Here is a 13,225-nt window from a genome sequence, read left to right on the forward strand (position 1 = left end):
TGCATGACATGGATCATGGAACAAGACAATCCCAAGCATTTGGTGTCTCTTCTCTTCCCTCTTTTAATTTGATATATAAAGTAAGTGTAGGGTTTGTCTGAGTACTGTAAGTGCTGTATGCATGGGCCCTGAAGGAATACCAAATCCTGAATGCCTGAATGCTAATTTATAAAGCAAGATAAGGTTAAAAAGAGCACATTTCCAGTTAATGACATTTTAACGACATTCACTACCTATTAACTTCAAAGAGACAAACCTCACATCCACACAAACTCCCCGGGTGTGTTTCCATATTGCCCTGGAACTCAGAAGTGTTTGTCTGGAAAACTCAACCCTGGACTCAGAACCAGCAAAACAATACTCAACTAAGGTAGTAGGAATTCTGGCACAGGACTTTTCCAGTAGAAGAGAGTTATGACTTGATTCCTTCCCAGAACAGTCCTCAGCACTGCTAGACAGTGACAAACACATAAATTATTTTCATTGGGAACATGTTTAATGTGAGGAGGGGTGGGCACAGAGCTAGAGACAGTCAGCAATATGATGCTTTCTGAAGGAGTTCATGGAACTTCATAAACTCTGAAGACAGCACCAAGAGCCAAACAAATGTTTAATGATTATCAGGAGGGAGCAACTGATTTCATATGTGTGTGTATATCTATATACATATATGCATATACCTATGACTTTATATACCCACCCACACATTTAAAAAAGCAAGAAATTTTGGATTCTCATTTGATTTCCCTATCTCAGAAATCCCTCAGGTCATAATGAATTGTTTCAAAGGAACCAAGGCTTGCTACATATACCTTTTTCATAACTGAGGATGATATTTTAATGATTGTGAAGAGCTGTTTTTATCAAATAATAGGTCATGCTCAAGTTTGATAAAAAGCACTGTAACCTGGATAAGTAAGTTACTTTTCAAATCAATTCTATTCTTTTTAAATGCATGTAAACAAAACAGTTACATCTCTTGGAAAGGGGGAGGGACATCTAGAGATCATCTCTGCGGGAAAGAATGAACAAAATCTCCAGATTCATTAGAGAGAGAGAGAGAAAGAGAGAGAGAGAGAGAGAGAGAGAGAGAGAGAGAGAGAGAGAGAGAGAGAGAGAGAGAGAATGTGTAATACCCAGAGAAGTTATCACATTGGTTCTGTCCAGAGTTAGCACTCAGATATTTGCTTCATAAATTTGAGATCGAATGTTGGCACCTATATCTTAATGATCTATGGTGATTCTGAGGCATGAAACAAATAATCCTGCTGTGAGAGCCCACACTCTGTGCTTCAAGTTACCAAGGTGGCTGTCTGTGGCTCAGCACTGATTCCTTCTCCACAGCCACTGTAGCAAGCCTTGGCTAGGAGACAATGGAACAAGACAATCCTAGGCATTCAGTGCCCCTTCTCTTCCCTCTTTTAACAAACATACATACATACATACACACACACACAGACACACACACACATATATACACACACATACATAGACACACACACACACAACACACACACACAGAGAGAGAGAGAGAGAGAGAGAGAGAGAGAGAGAGAGAGAGAGAGAGAGAGAGAGAGAGAGAGATTTGTCTATGTACAGTAAGTGCTATGGGCATGGCTTCTGAAGAAACTCACCTGATAATACCTTGCCTCCCACTACTACTCAGGGCAGAAAGGGGCAGAAAATCACCTGCTTTTGAACTCAGGACTCCTCTGCCACTTTTAACAAAGCTGCCACAAAGAAAACACACTGGCCAACTGCTGTATTATTGTTGGCAAGTACCAAAATTTGCTTAAAACCTTTACAAATGAAATCCAGCTGCTTAAGCTCAGTACCAGATGTCTTCAACAATGTGTGGCTTTGATAGATTAAATTGAGCATAAGAGAGAGATGAAATATATGAAAATCTAATTTGCAAGATGTTTGTCATTAAGTCTATTTTTAAAAAACACAGAAAATTACATTTTTCACTGAAAAGGCTAAGTAGTATAGATTAACAACACATATAATTGCCAGTAAATTGCTTGTGCTAGGAATAAACTGCTTGGTATATACTCATAAAACCCAGGCCAAAAAACAATTGAAGGAATGCCACATATCTGTGAAGAAATGGTGATTTATGCTCTTTTTTTCTTTACATCCAGGCCTCATAACATGTTTTCACTCAGGGCATAGGAAATTAAGTAGGAACTATTTACTGATATTGTCTGACTTCAATAAACTCCAGCAATCCTATAAAAACAAATGTATAAGAAACACATGTGTGGATATGTATACTGTTTGGGATAAAGAATGTGATAGTAAAGGGTAATTTGTCAGGAACCTCAGCGAAGTGCCATCTGCCTTTGTCTGTGACTGTGTCACATTGGAGTTCCTCTCAGGCTCTTTTCCAGGTGGCTGCTCACCTGATTTCAAGAGCAAGGCTATGTCTAGAACCACTCAAATATTCCTACAAAAGCTGCCAAAACAGCCCCTAGTATTTCATGGGTAAATACAGTGTGATACACATAAAACATCAATTTTGTGTGTGTGGGTGGGGGGGGGGTTCTTTCAAAACAGACACATAAGAAGACTGTTGCTTTGCAATGGAATAATAATTCAAACATATTAACTTTAACCAAGGTAAATGTACTGCTGAGAATGTGTCCCACAAAATTGAGTAATCACTAAAGTAAAACATAGCCACACAAATCAGAAAGTTCTTATCCTTTAGATGTGAAGAGAGTATTCATCTAAAATACTGATCTAATTTTTCATTTTTGATAAAAAGGTAATCTGTTAGAGAGAAGTCAAAGGTTATCACTAGATGGAATATGGTTATGTTATTCAATTTTATAGCTGAATAGTTCTATAAACATAAAGAAAGGTAATTTCTTCAGCTTGCATACCCTGTCTTACTTATACATACATGAGAGTCAACAGAAATAGAAATATATTTATTTCTGTCATGTTCTGTTGTCTCCCTTGTGGCTAATATTCCCTATTGGTCATATTCCCACATTGTTGAGGCTCCACAGTTAATAAAAGGGTAGTCTAAGTCATGATTTCCACACACACATGAAACTTCCACTTAAATTAAAAAAAAAGATGATTATGGGATATTGTGTGGAACAAATACTTAAGAGGAGGAACTAATATGGACAAAAGCCATTTCAACACACACTCAGAAAATTTGTAGTGAGTGTATTAGACACATGTTAATTTTCATCTGGACCCAAGGTGGGAAAAGAAGCAGTTTCAGATACTATATCCCCAGAGTCTGCTCAAATGAGAGACATACAAGACCATCCCCAGAGTCTGCCCAGGGATCACAAATGCCCAGTATATAATGTGTTTCCTGAGACATCAAGTGTGTAACTACTGCTTTAATCGAGAGGTAAAATTGGGACCTACCAACCTGACAGGACCATTGTTTCTCACAGCTTTCTCACTGCTGTGTTCATGGATTATTCTTTCCACCACCATCTAGAATTTCATCTTTTTTTAAAGAACAAAAAATATTACATACTACACATCTGTCAATATAATTCTGTAGAAACCACTGAATTGTGATAGCATTAAAAATTAGTCTCTTGTTAATTAAGTTCAAGTAAGAACTATCATTATTTAAAAGTATACTTAATAAACACACTGCTTAGTGGCTAATAGCAATCCACCAGCAACAAGGGGATTCTGGGAACCCTCATAGTACTACAAGTGATAACAACATGTACATTAAATACTCCTTTTTGAAATGCTGGAGTCAGTGTCTAGGGACTACAACATGCTAGACACGAGATCTTCCACTGAGCTACACTCCAGGCCCGAGGTGTTTCTAATTCTAAGTTAAAACTAAAGCTTCTTTCACAACTGTATCTGCGCACAGTGCCAGTTACTGCCAGGCCATCTCAGGACTGGGGGATAAACATTCAAGCTGGGTTCATCTGACTGTTCTAAGGTCAGTAGCTAAACAAATTTCTCTCTCCAGATGTTAAAAATGAAAGACACTGAAATATTTATCAGTTAGCTCTGCAGATCCATGCTCCCCAAAATGACTTGCAGTACCAGTGCCTCTCATCACTGTAGGCCACATGAGAAATGAGGATGTCTAGCAGGGTAGGTACCTCTATACACCATGCAGATGCTTTGCACTCAAGAGATAGCTATGAATATAGGACACAGCTTTTCCTCTGAGATGCATGCTCCCATCAAGGAAGTGCATATGTAATGATAAGTCATATGTTAAAAGAAAATGAAAGCCTACAGCGGGGGATGATATCAAAGGACTCATTTAATTTAGACTGTCAAGAAAAAATTTAAAAATTAACCGAATGACATTTAAGCAAACAGGCACAGGCAGAGCAGAAAGGGGGAGAACTTTCCAGGTCTGTGTGAGAAAGGGGTCTGAATTTTCAGTATTTGGGTAACGGGCAGACAATGGAAAGTCTAAGGGTCTGATGCCCAGCATGTGAAAGCGGCTGCAGAGACTGAGATGAATTGTGGGCTTTCTGGTTCCCCTGCAGACCTGTGAGCTCCCTTTAGGTGTTTGCCATGTCTGCATTCAACTTTTCTTGTTTACTAAAATGTCTGTCCTTTATGACCAAAATATTAACACAAATAATGTGGGGTGAGCATGTGTGTGTGTATGTGTGTTTTCAAGCACATGTGTGAAAGTAAGTGCATGTGCATCGGTGTGTTTACATGGGGAAAGCAGATGTCAACCTCAGGTTTCTTCCACATGTACCATCTACACTGTCTTTTGAGACAGGGTGTATCACTGTCATTCAGCAGGCAAGGCTGGCTGGACAGTAAGCCCCATGACCTTGCCCCTTCCTCCACTGCACTGTGATCACAAACCTGTGCCATCATATTCAGCATGGTTCTGGGGCGTAAATCTTGTACTGACTCAGCAAGCACTTTACCCAGGAACCCATCTTCTCAGCCTAGTAATGTGATGTTCTATGGAAAGTTAAGAATGTGACTGAAGAGAGTAACTGAAAAAATTAGTTCTTACTAAACCATATCTTTCTTTCACAGTTAAGAGAATGGCGGAGGATTTTAGAACATGGAACAGGGTTATTCTTAGTGCAGAGTCACAGAATTACCTATGTGTTTCAATACTAAGTTTTCAAAGGAACTTATTAAAGTTGCAAAGTCACTACTTATACATGAAACCAGTAGAAGATGAAGAGTTCATCTAGACCTAAGCAGAAGAAAATCTGACCAACAGAAAATTTAGCTGACTAAGACAATCTGTAGAGTTAACTGTCGTCCCTTTTATTTATTAAAGATATGCTCAATTTCTTATATTGATTGAATATAAATAAAATAAACATATGTTTGAAAAGTTATGGAAAAGTATCCCCACACACCTGCTCCTGAAAGCTCTCAATAAATAAAAGATTTTTAAAATGTCACTTTGTATTCACTGGCTTCCAGAGGACAAAACGGTGCTCTGGAGTGCCTAATTAGTCTCTCAAAGGTTTTCACTTAGTTGTGATTGAACGTTTAAGATTATGTATGCCCACACATGCATACATATATACAACATGTATGGAGGTCAGTACTTTTTAAAGACTGCAACTTCTCATGAAAAGATGAAGCGAAATTATTTGACTCTATACCTAGCAGTTGTTAACCAATCCATGCTGGAGAGTTTAAGTTGCAAACTCTAGTTTGGTCACTTTCCTCCCAGGTAACTTACCACGGATCACGTTACTCCCATCTGTGATTTTCACCACAACTCACAGTTACTGCCAATTAATAGCCCAAGATTAATCTCTGGAAATGCCGCACAATAGCTCCCGTCGAGAACACTTTAAACACATGTACGCATGTGACAGCTGTGTTGGTCTAACAGTTCGGAGCTCGCACTATATTTCGCCATATGGTAACAAGGATCATTTTTCACTTAAAAATATGACCAAAACTTGGTCCCCAAGCTCCTCGTTTGAGACCACGTGCATGGCCATCTTCACTGCCCTCCTCCTGTTAGACTCTCTATTTCCCCCAGTTTTGCTTCAATGTTTCATAACATATTTTTAGACTATACACTAGTGTCAGCAAGGTCAGATACAAATATCTGACACTAGGAAAACCATATAGTATTGCCTGGAAGTGAAGAAACAGGATGTAAAATCTGGGTTATATAAAGTTATTGGGACCTTGGAGACCAAGATCTATTTTTACTCACTGGGTTTGGGAATATTTTGTATTAAAAACCAAAAACAAAATGACAAAAAAAAATCGCAATTCCTACTTCCTATCTTGGTTCTTTTTTTTTTTTTTTTTTTTTTTTTTTTTTGTCTATAACTGTCTTCAATAACATAGACATCCTCTGGAATTAAGTGTTAATACCCACTTTTAGTTTAATTTTACTGATATATAACCACACCAGAGAGGGAGAAGCTGTCAGAATTCTTATATAACCATTAATCAGGGATATGAATGAAAATTTTACCTTGATGCATGCTAATATGTGAGCCCAGACCCTGTCAGGAAGGGCACATGCTTTCCCTCCATGTGTGAAGAACAATAAACAGTCTACTGTTAGTTTTTAGGTCAGGGAATCTAGCATACTTCTAACATCACTTAAGTCCTTCAGCAGAACTTTTAGAGTGGCAGAGACCAAAGTAAGATTTTAATACTGTTTATATGCTGTATCAAGCCTTATGGTGTGGATAGTTCTTTAGTATGTTTTGACAACAAAGGTCATGGGGTGTGTGTGTGTGTGTATGTGTGTGTGTTCCACTCTAAATCTGTTTGAAAAAATAATGAACACCTCAGATTTTCCCATTAAGGGTCATATCTTCACTGTTAGGAAGGCAATATCACATTGAAAGGCCCACTAGCTTTCAAAAATTCACTTCTGAAACAGCCACAGTGTCCCAATTTAAAAGCTATGGCGTTCAACATCTCCACCAAGAACTGTCTTGCTTCAGTTTTCCTAAGCCTGTGTCAGCTCAAGTGGAATATCTGAGCTAAGATTTAAGTGCTGGGAAGACTTAAGCTGGTCAGTTACCCTACACACAATCCACCCACACCACTGTTCTACTTACAAAAGTCTTCACTCTTTCACTTATTCTGATTTCACACAAGTTGCGATCACCTTGGGGAGAGTAGCAAGGCTGTACACATCTTTTAGCACTTGCCCTCTTCAGACATCACTTCTCATCATTCTGAAACAGCTACTTTAAATAAAGATTTAAGATCTCAGCACATTAATTTTGGCTTTGCTGCTGGCTTCAGAGTCATGACCACTTCACGGATCTGTGCTTCACAGCAGTTTGTGTGTGTGAGATGTCTTTATTATCAAATGACTACAGAGTTAATTACTATAAAACATGTAAGTTGTCAAGAAATTTTGAAATTTAGTTTCTCAGTGGTTAAATTCATAACCCTTATCTCAATCTATATTCATCAAGGCAAAACCATTAGTAAAATGAAGTTTATTTTATACAATGTTATTAACAGAAAATTCATCATAAGAAGTTAAAGTTAATTGATGACTAATCTGGAAACATCGATCAGGATTTGGCATGTAACACTAAGATTCTTCACAATTTGGTCTTCACAATCTGAAATTCTTCATATTTCCAACTTGTTAACTTCCTATTCTTGTATAAACTAATTACTAATGATGAATTTGATAATTATAAAACTCCTGGTACTATTATACATTAAGTATTACTCTAAATGATTGCACATGCTCATTAAATAACTAAACCAATCTTGTGGGAGACACAATTACTAGCCCCATTTTATAGTAGAGAAAACTGAGACATCATAGTTAGCTATGGGACATGACAGAGCTAAGATTGAAAATGAGGCTTGCTAGAGCTGAGGTCCATATCCTCAGTTACTGTACTGCAAGGTAAGTGATTGCTCAAACACACACACACACACACACACACACACACACACACACAGATACATGCTTACACAAATACACATGTGCATGCCTGAAACACACACAGACACAATCACAGGCACAAATGCACATGTGCAGGCAGGAAGGAACCCTGGACAGGGAAGGCAGGATGACCTTGAAGGCAACAGGGACTCTCTCTGAGATTCTGCCTCCTCACCAGAGAAACAAGAGAGCATTTTTATACACGAAGTTACATTCTAAACTAGTAGTATATGGTTAACAGATTCTGTGTATAGCACATGGTCTCTTCTTTTTCTTGGCACAATTTGATGCCACATTCAGGTATTTATATTTAGAGAAAAATACTAAAGGAAAATTAAAAATTAGCTTTAGGCTGTAAGTATTCCCAATTTGAATAGAGGAATAAGAGTTCTGCCTCATAGGCACCATGCTTAGAGCTTTCCAGAATTGTCATAAGCACTATGTTTCCTTAGATTTCTCTGTTCTCTTCAAGGAATTATGAGATTATAACAGCTTTGGGAGAATGAGCTACCAAACTAGATAGATGATAAACCCAACCTGCCTTTACAACAATAGATATAACTGCTTTGATTTACATCATCCACTCCTTTTTATTTCAGAACATTTTTTCCTTAGAGTCAGGCCATAAAATCTAATATTTTTAACAGAAATGAAAACTTGGTGATTATAAAAGAAGTAATCCTGTCCATTCCTATTAAAAGTACAAGATAATCAATAAGAGATACTTATATGATGGTGTACCCAAATTTGTCCTATAAACAGCAGTCTAATTGTGTGAAGTTGAACTATAAATGCATTTCAGTCTTGCTCATAGTCCCTTTATCATTTGACTTCATTTTACAAAGCCATTATTTCCTCATAAATCCATCATCACTACTGTCAGCAGCATAGGGCAGTAGCTCATATTCATCAAGTTGCCTTCCTTCTTACTTAAAAAATAGTTTATTCACTCTTAGATTCTTTCACTCAAACAATTAAAACATTTTTAATTACTATATTTTAGCTACCTTGATGTAAGAACAGTTCTGGATGAATTATTATACATCAAACCCCGTTTTCAAATGCAGAAAAATGTTTCACACATTCACAAACTGTAACCACTGCCATTGTAAAGTCAGAGATTTGCTTAATGCAAACACACAAAAATTACTCTAGCCTTCAAGGTTAATTTACCAACCTACAAATTCTAACAGAATTCAAATTATAATGGTCAAAACAAAGTTTATTAATGCTGTCATGGTCTTAACTTCTTCATATACAAAATTTCATAGTTTGCTGGAAATTAGGCTCCATACTCGAAGTTTCAAACTGGACTGAAAGTAATTCTTGTCAGAAAAAAAAAAAAGAGAGAGAGAGAGAGAAATTTTAAATCACTTTACAATTATTCTAATAAATTACCTAGAGGGTTACTCCAGAGAAAGAAAGTAGTAAAAACACAGAGCAGTTGGAGGATGGGGGTGGGAAGTTTTAGCCACTGAACTTCTGCCCTTCAGTGTGTTAAAAGCCCCGAAATCACACATGAACTCAGCCCCTGCCAGCACCGCGGTGTGAGACAAGGATCTTACCCTCCTGTGCAAAGGCAGAAGAATAATCAAGGAACTGAGCAGCTGCCTGGCCAGATCTGGGAGCCAGCCCACTGTAGGAGAGCAGCCGCTGCAGGAGAGCAGCCGCTGCAGGAGAGCAGCCGCTGCGACCTGCTTGCTCTGTCTGCAGCTTCTTGCCTGGCCTCTGTGGATGCTAGTGTCCCTGCAAGCCGGCCAGCAAGCCTGAGACAGACCCAAAGACAAGCCTGTTACAAACCGGTTTTGTCACCACAGACTTCTGCATCACCTCCTGGAGAGGGCAACAAAGGCCGAAAGGACCCCTCCCCGATTGTTTTCTAAAGAAAGGAGTTTGACCCAGACGCCCACACAGGGCCAGTGCACAAGAGGCTCCACCCTGCCCAGGCAGCACCCCAGTCCCCAGGCTCCCACAGCAGTGAGGGAAGTCATGGCAGGCCATACCAACCTTTCCCTGTCACAAAAAAGTTTATTTCCTCCTTCCAGGCTTCTTTTTCTAACTAAAAAGTGTCACATTTGAGGGGAAAAAAAATGTGAAGACAAGAGGAAATAATAGTGTTCTTTTCTTGGATGAAATGACAGAGATAGTTGAACACATCAAAGTGATACTTTCCCTCAGTTTTCTCACACTGCGTCAACATTTAAATAGAGCAAATGAGTGGAATCTAACCCACAAATAGGAAAAGGGTCCCATACTGAAGATATCTTAGCCAATACTGCAAGTTGCCATACTCTGGCTACCTACTCATTTGTCAATTTCTCTAAATGGATATTGTTTCATTACCTGTACAGTACTATGAATATTACCAAGCTTATATACAAAAATAAATCTGTTAATTCTTTCATTTTTTTTTCATTTTAACTGTAGAACATTGTTTTTATAGATATTCATTTTTTTTCCAGGAGGCTGAATAAACTTCTCACAGAGAGGTTCTGAGAGAGAGAGAGAGAGAGAGAGAGAGAGAGAGAGAGAGAGAGAGAGAGAGAGTCTTGTTTTCTTTTGTTCCGAGACTGTTAATAAAACCAAGAAGTATAAAGGAATTGTCAGAGCCCACGGTGTCTGCCATGTTAAAATAGGTAGGCACAACAAAACCTCATCACTTTACTTGATCAAGATCTATGAGAAGAGCTGGGAGATTGTTCCCTGGGTAAGAGCGACTGTTGTGTAAATAAGAAGGCCTGAGTTCAAATCCTCACACCCAAATAAAAGCCGGGCTTGTCACAGGTACCTGTGGTCCAGCACTGTAGGGAGAGTCTGGGCAGTCAGATCAGACCCTTGGTTTCTCTGACCAGCCAGGCTGGCAAACCTCCAGTTCCCTGGGAGCCCTTGTCTAAAGCAGCAAGATAAAGAGCTATAAAATGATTGACATCACCTCATAACATGAAGAGTGACAGAGACTCTGACCACCACACTCACAAAGGATCAATGAGTGAATAAACTTCAACTGCTTCATCTACGACATCACCATGATATGTTGGATACTTTATGGAAAAAGTTTAGAAGAAAAACTGTCACCTTCCCCATCCCTTCCTGAGAGGTAAGGACTGTTGCTGGAGGAGGGGGTCATTGTCTTTAACTGTGTGGCTGCTGGAGGACTAGATGGGAAGAGGCGGGCTGTGGAAAAAGGAAGGGGGTACAAGACGGCAATAGGGCATGGGTATAACCCCAATATATCACATGTGTGTATAATGAACATGCAAACGGATGGGGGCCATCAGGAAAGAGGGGGAAGCAGACAAAAACCCAAGCAGTGGGATCTCTTCAAACCTTCTCTGCTGGGCTCAGAGCCACATCACCCTGTGGGTCCGCTGCCAGTTTGGAGCTTGGCCTAAGCTTTGGGCAATGACTGAATGGCTGAAATGTGGGACAGCTCCACTGTCACAGTCCCCCCCAAAAAAGGGCAAAGAGGACTTCTTCAGAGCATAAACAGCCCCCCACCAGAACTCCACTTTCTGAGTTAAACCCAGCTTATACCAGCAGCCATGTCTGACTTAGAATTAAATGCTGACTGATGTGGATGTACTAGCAAAGCAGTCAACACCACGGGAACATAAGAGCTATGAAAACAAAGACAGGGCAAAAGTGAAGCATTTTAAGACAATCCCCACCCCCCAACACACTAGCATTCATAGAAATTCAGAGTGGAGGATGGATTAGGATGGGCTGCAGATCACTGAGCTAGTATGCAGCAGCAGAGGAGACAGAGGAAGAAATTAAACGAGCAGGGCTCGAGTTGAGGATATTTCATTTGTGAAGCAGCATGGGGACAAGCCTTACTGGAACGGGCAGCTCCCATTCAAAAGTGGTTGGAGAAAAAGCCAGACAGAGTGGAACCAGCATGTGCAGGACTCTGAATGCAGGTTACAAAGTTGAGTCTATATATTAAAGGCTTTTCAGCAGTTGACTGGCTTGATGAATAGAACATATTGGGATTCTGGTTGTAGGGTACCGTCAGTTTCTGACTATGTGGGGAGAGATGATAATTAGATTTAAAATGTGAAGTTTCTATTTAATCAAGATTTTGCTAATGTAGATTTCACTTTAAAATATTAAAAAACTCACCCTGAATCTACCATTCTACATTGTTTTACGTGTGGTGTGTGCCAACAACAAGAATGTTCCTAACATACACAATCAGCTCCTAGACTACAGGGCTCAAAGAACAAAAATCTAATGAAACACCCACGCTTCTCAAGAAATCTGGCTCAGCAAAACCTCTAGACTTTTATATAATTTAACCCATTCTCCCTAAAGTATATCATTTCCTCAGCGTTCACATTTTAGTTTGCAAAGTCCAATCTAATTAAGCCTTTTCTATTTCAGCTTTTTCGTGGCTAAAGCTGGATTCCCCCTCTTCCCTAAGGGTAGTGCTGACAGCCACTGGGCAGCGTGCACTTCATGACTTTTTTGCATATTTCCTTATGAAGCTGTCATAGCTAACTCTGCTTTTATTTTACCTTAAAAAGAAGCTAAAAACTTTTTTTTCAATCTTATCAACAAGAAGGAATAGCAGAAAAGAGAACAACCATGGCTTACGTGGTAGGTGTTCTTCAGCTTCTACTAACAAAAGCAACTTTACTCTGCAGTCAGTTTACACACTGAGGGTTTGATAAATGCTCCAGAGGAAAAGATGATTTTTAAGATCGCATTTTACACTGGGCACCTCAGAGAAGGGCAAGGAGAGGTGTGCGGTTAGCACTGCCAACATGAGGGCCTGTCATCTTTCACATCTGCAGAATTGTCGTACAGAAGGACACACTCTAGACATATGGCAGCCCTGCACTATAATAGGGAGAGTATGAATGTGTTACCTGCACAACCCAGAGAAACTGTTCATACACTCAGGAACAGTGAGCTCTTGGGTCAGCTGTGATGACTGTTACAGTCAGTGAGCAAGTGCATTAGTGCACATTCCTAAGTCCAATGTGAATGTAGGAAGGCATCAGGGAGGAGCAGCAAAGTCCTGATGACGATGACTCTCACTAATCACTCTTCTGCCCACTGACACGAGGACTTTCACTACCCTCCTTTAATAGACCAAGACCCGAAGTTGCGCTGGCCACACTATTGCTGTGACAAGGAATGTTATTGTTAAAACAACACAAAATATGTCTTATTTTAAAATCAAGTTTTAAAATAATTCAAATTATACTTGGAAGAGTATCTCTTTGAATATACTTATTTTGGCTTAATTAATCAAATATTCATATGTTTGAAGCAGAAGAGTATTTATAAATTGAGATTACCTTGTTACCAATTTCAATTTGTAGTTTA

At 39.3% G+C, this 13,225-nt stretch overlaps 1 protein-coding gene across 3 annotated transcripts in view; it reads right to left on the minus strand.

Annotated features, from left to right (window-relative positions):
* Positions 1-13,225, minus strand: part of Bmpr1b (bone morphogenetic protein receptor type 1B) — a 238,742-nt gene that overhangs the window by 91,560 nt on the left and 133,957 nt on the right. The gene's annotated exons all lie outside the window — the stretch shown is intronic.

The sequence above is a fragment of the Peromyscus leucopus genome, chromosome 6 (assembly GCF_004664715.2).
Source record: "Peromyscus leucopus breed LL Stock chromosome 6, UCI_PerLeu_2.1, whole genome shotgun sequence".
NCBI lineage: Eukaryota > Metazoa > Chordata > Mammalia > Rodentia > Cricetidae > Peromyscus > Peromyscus leucopus.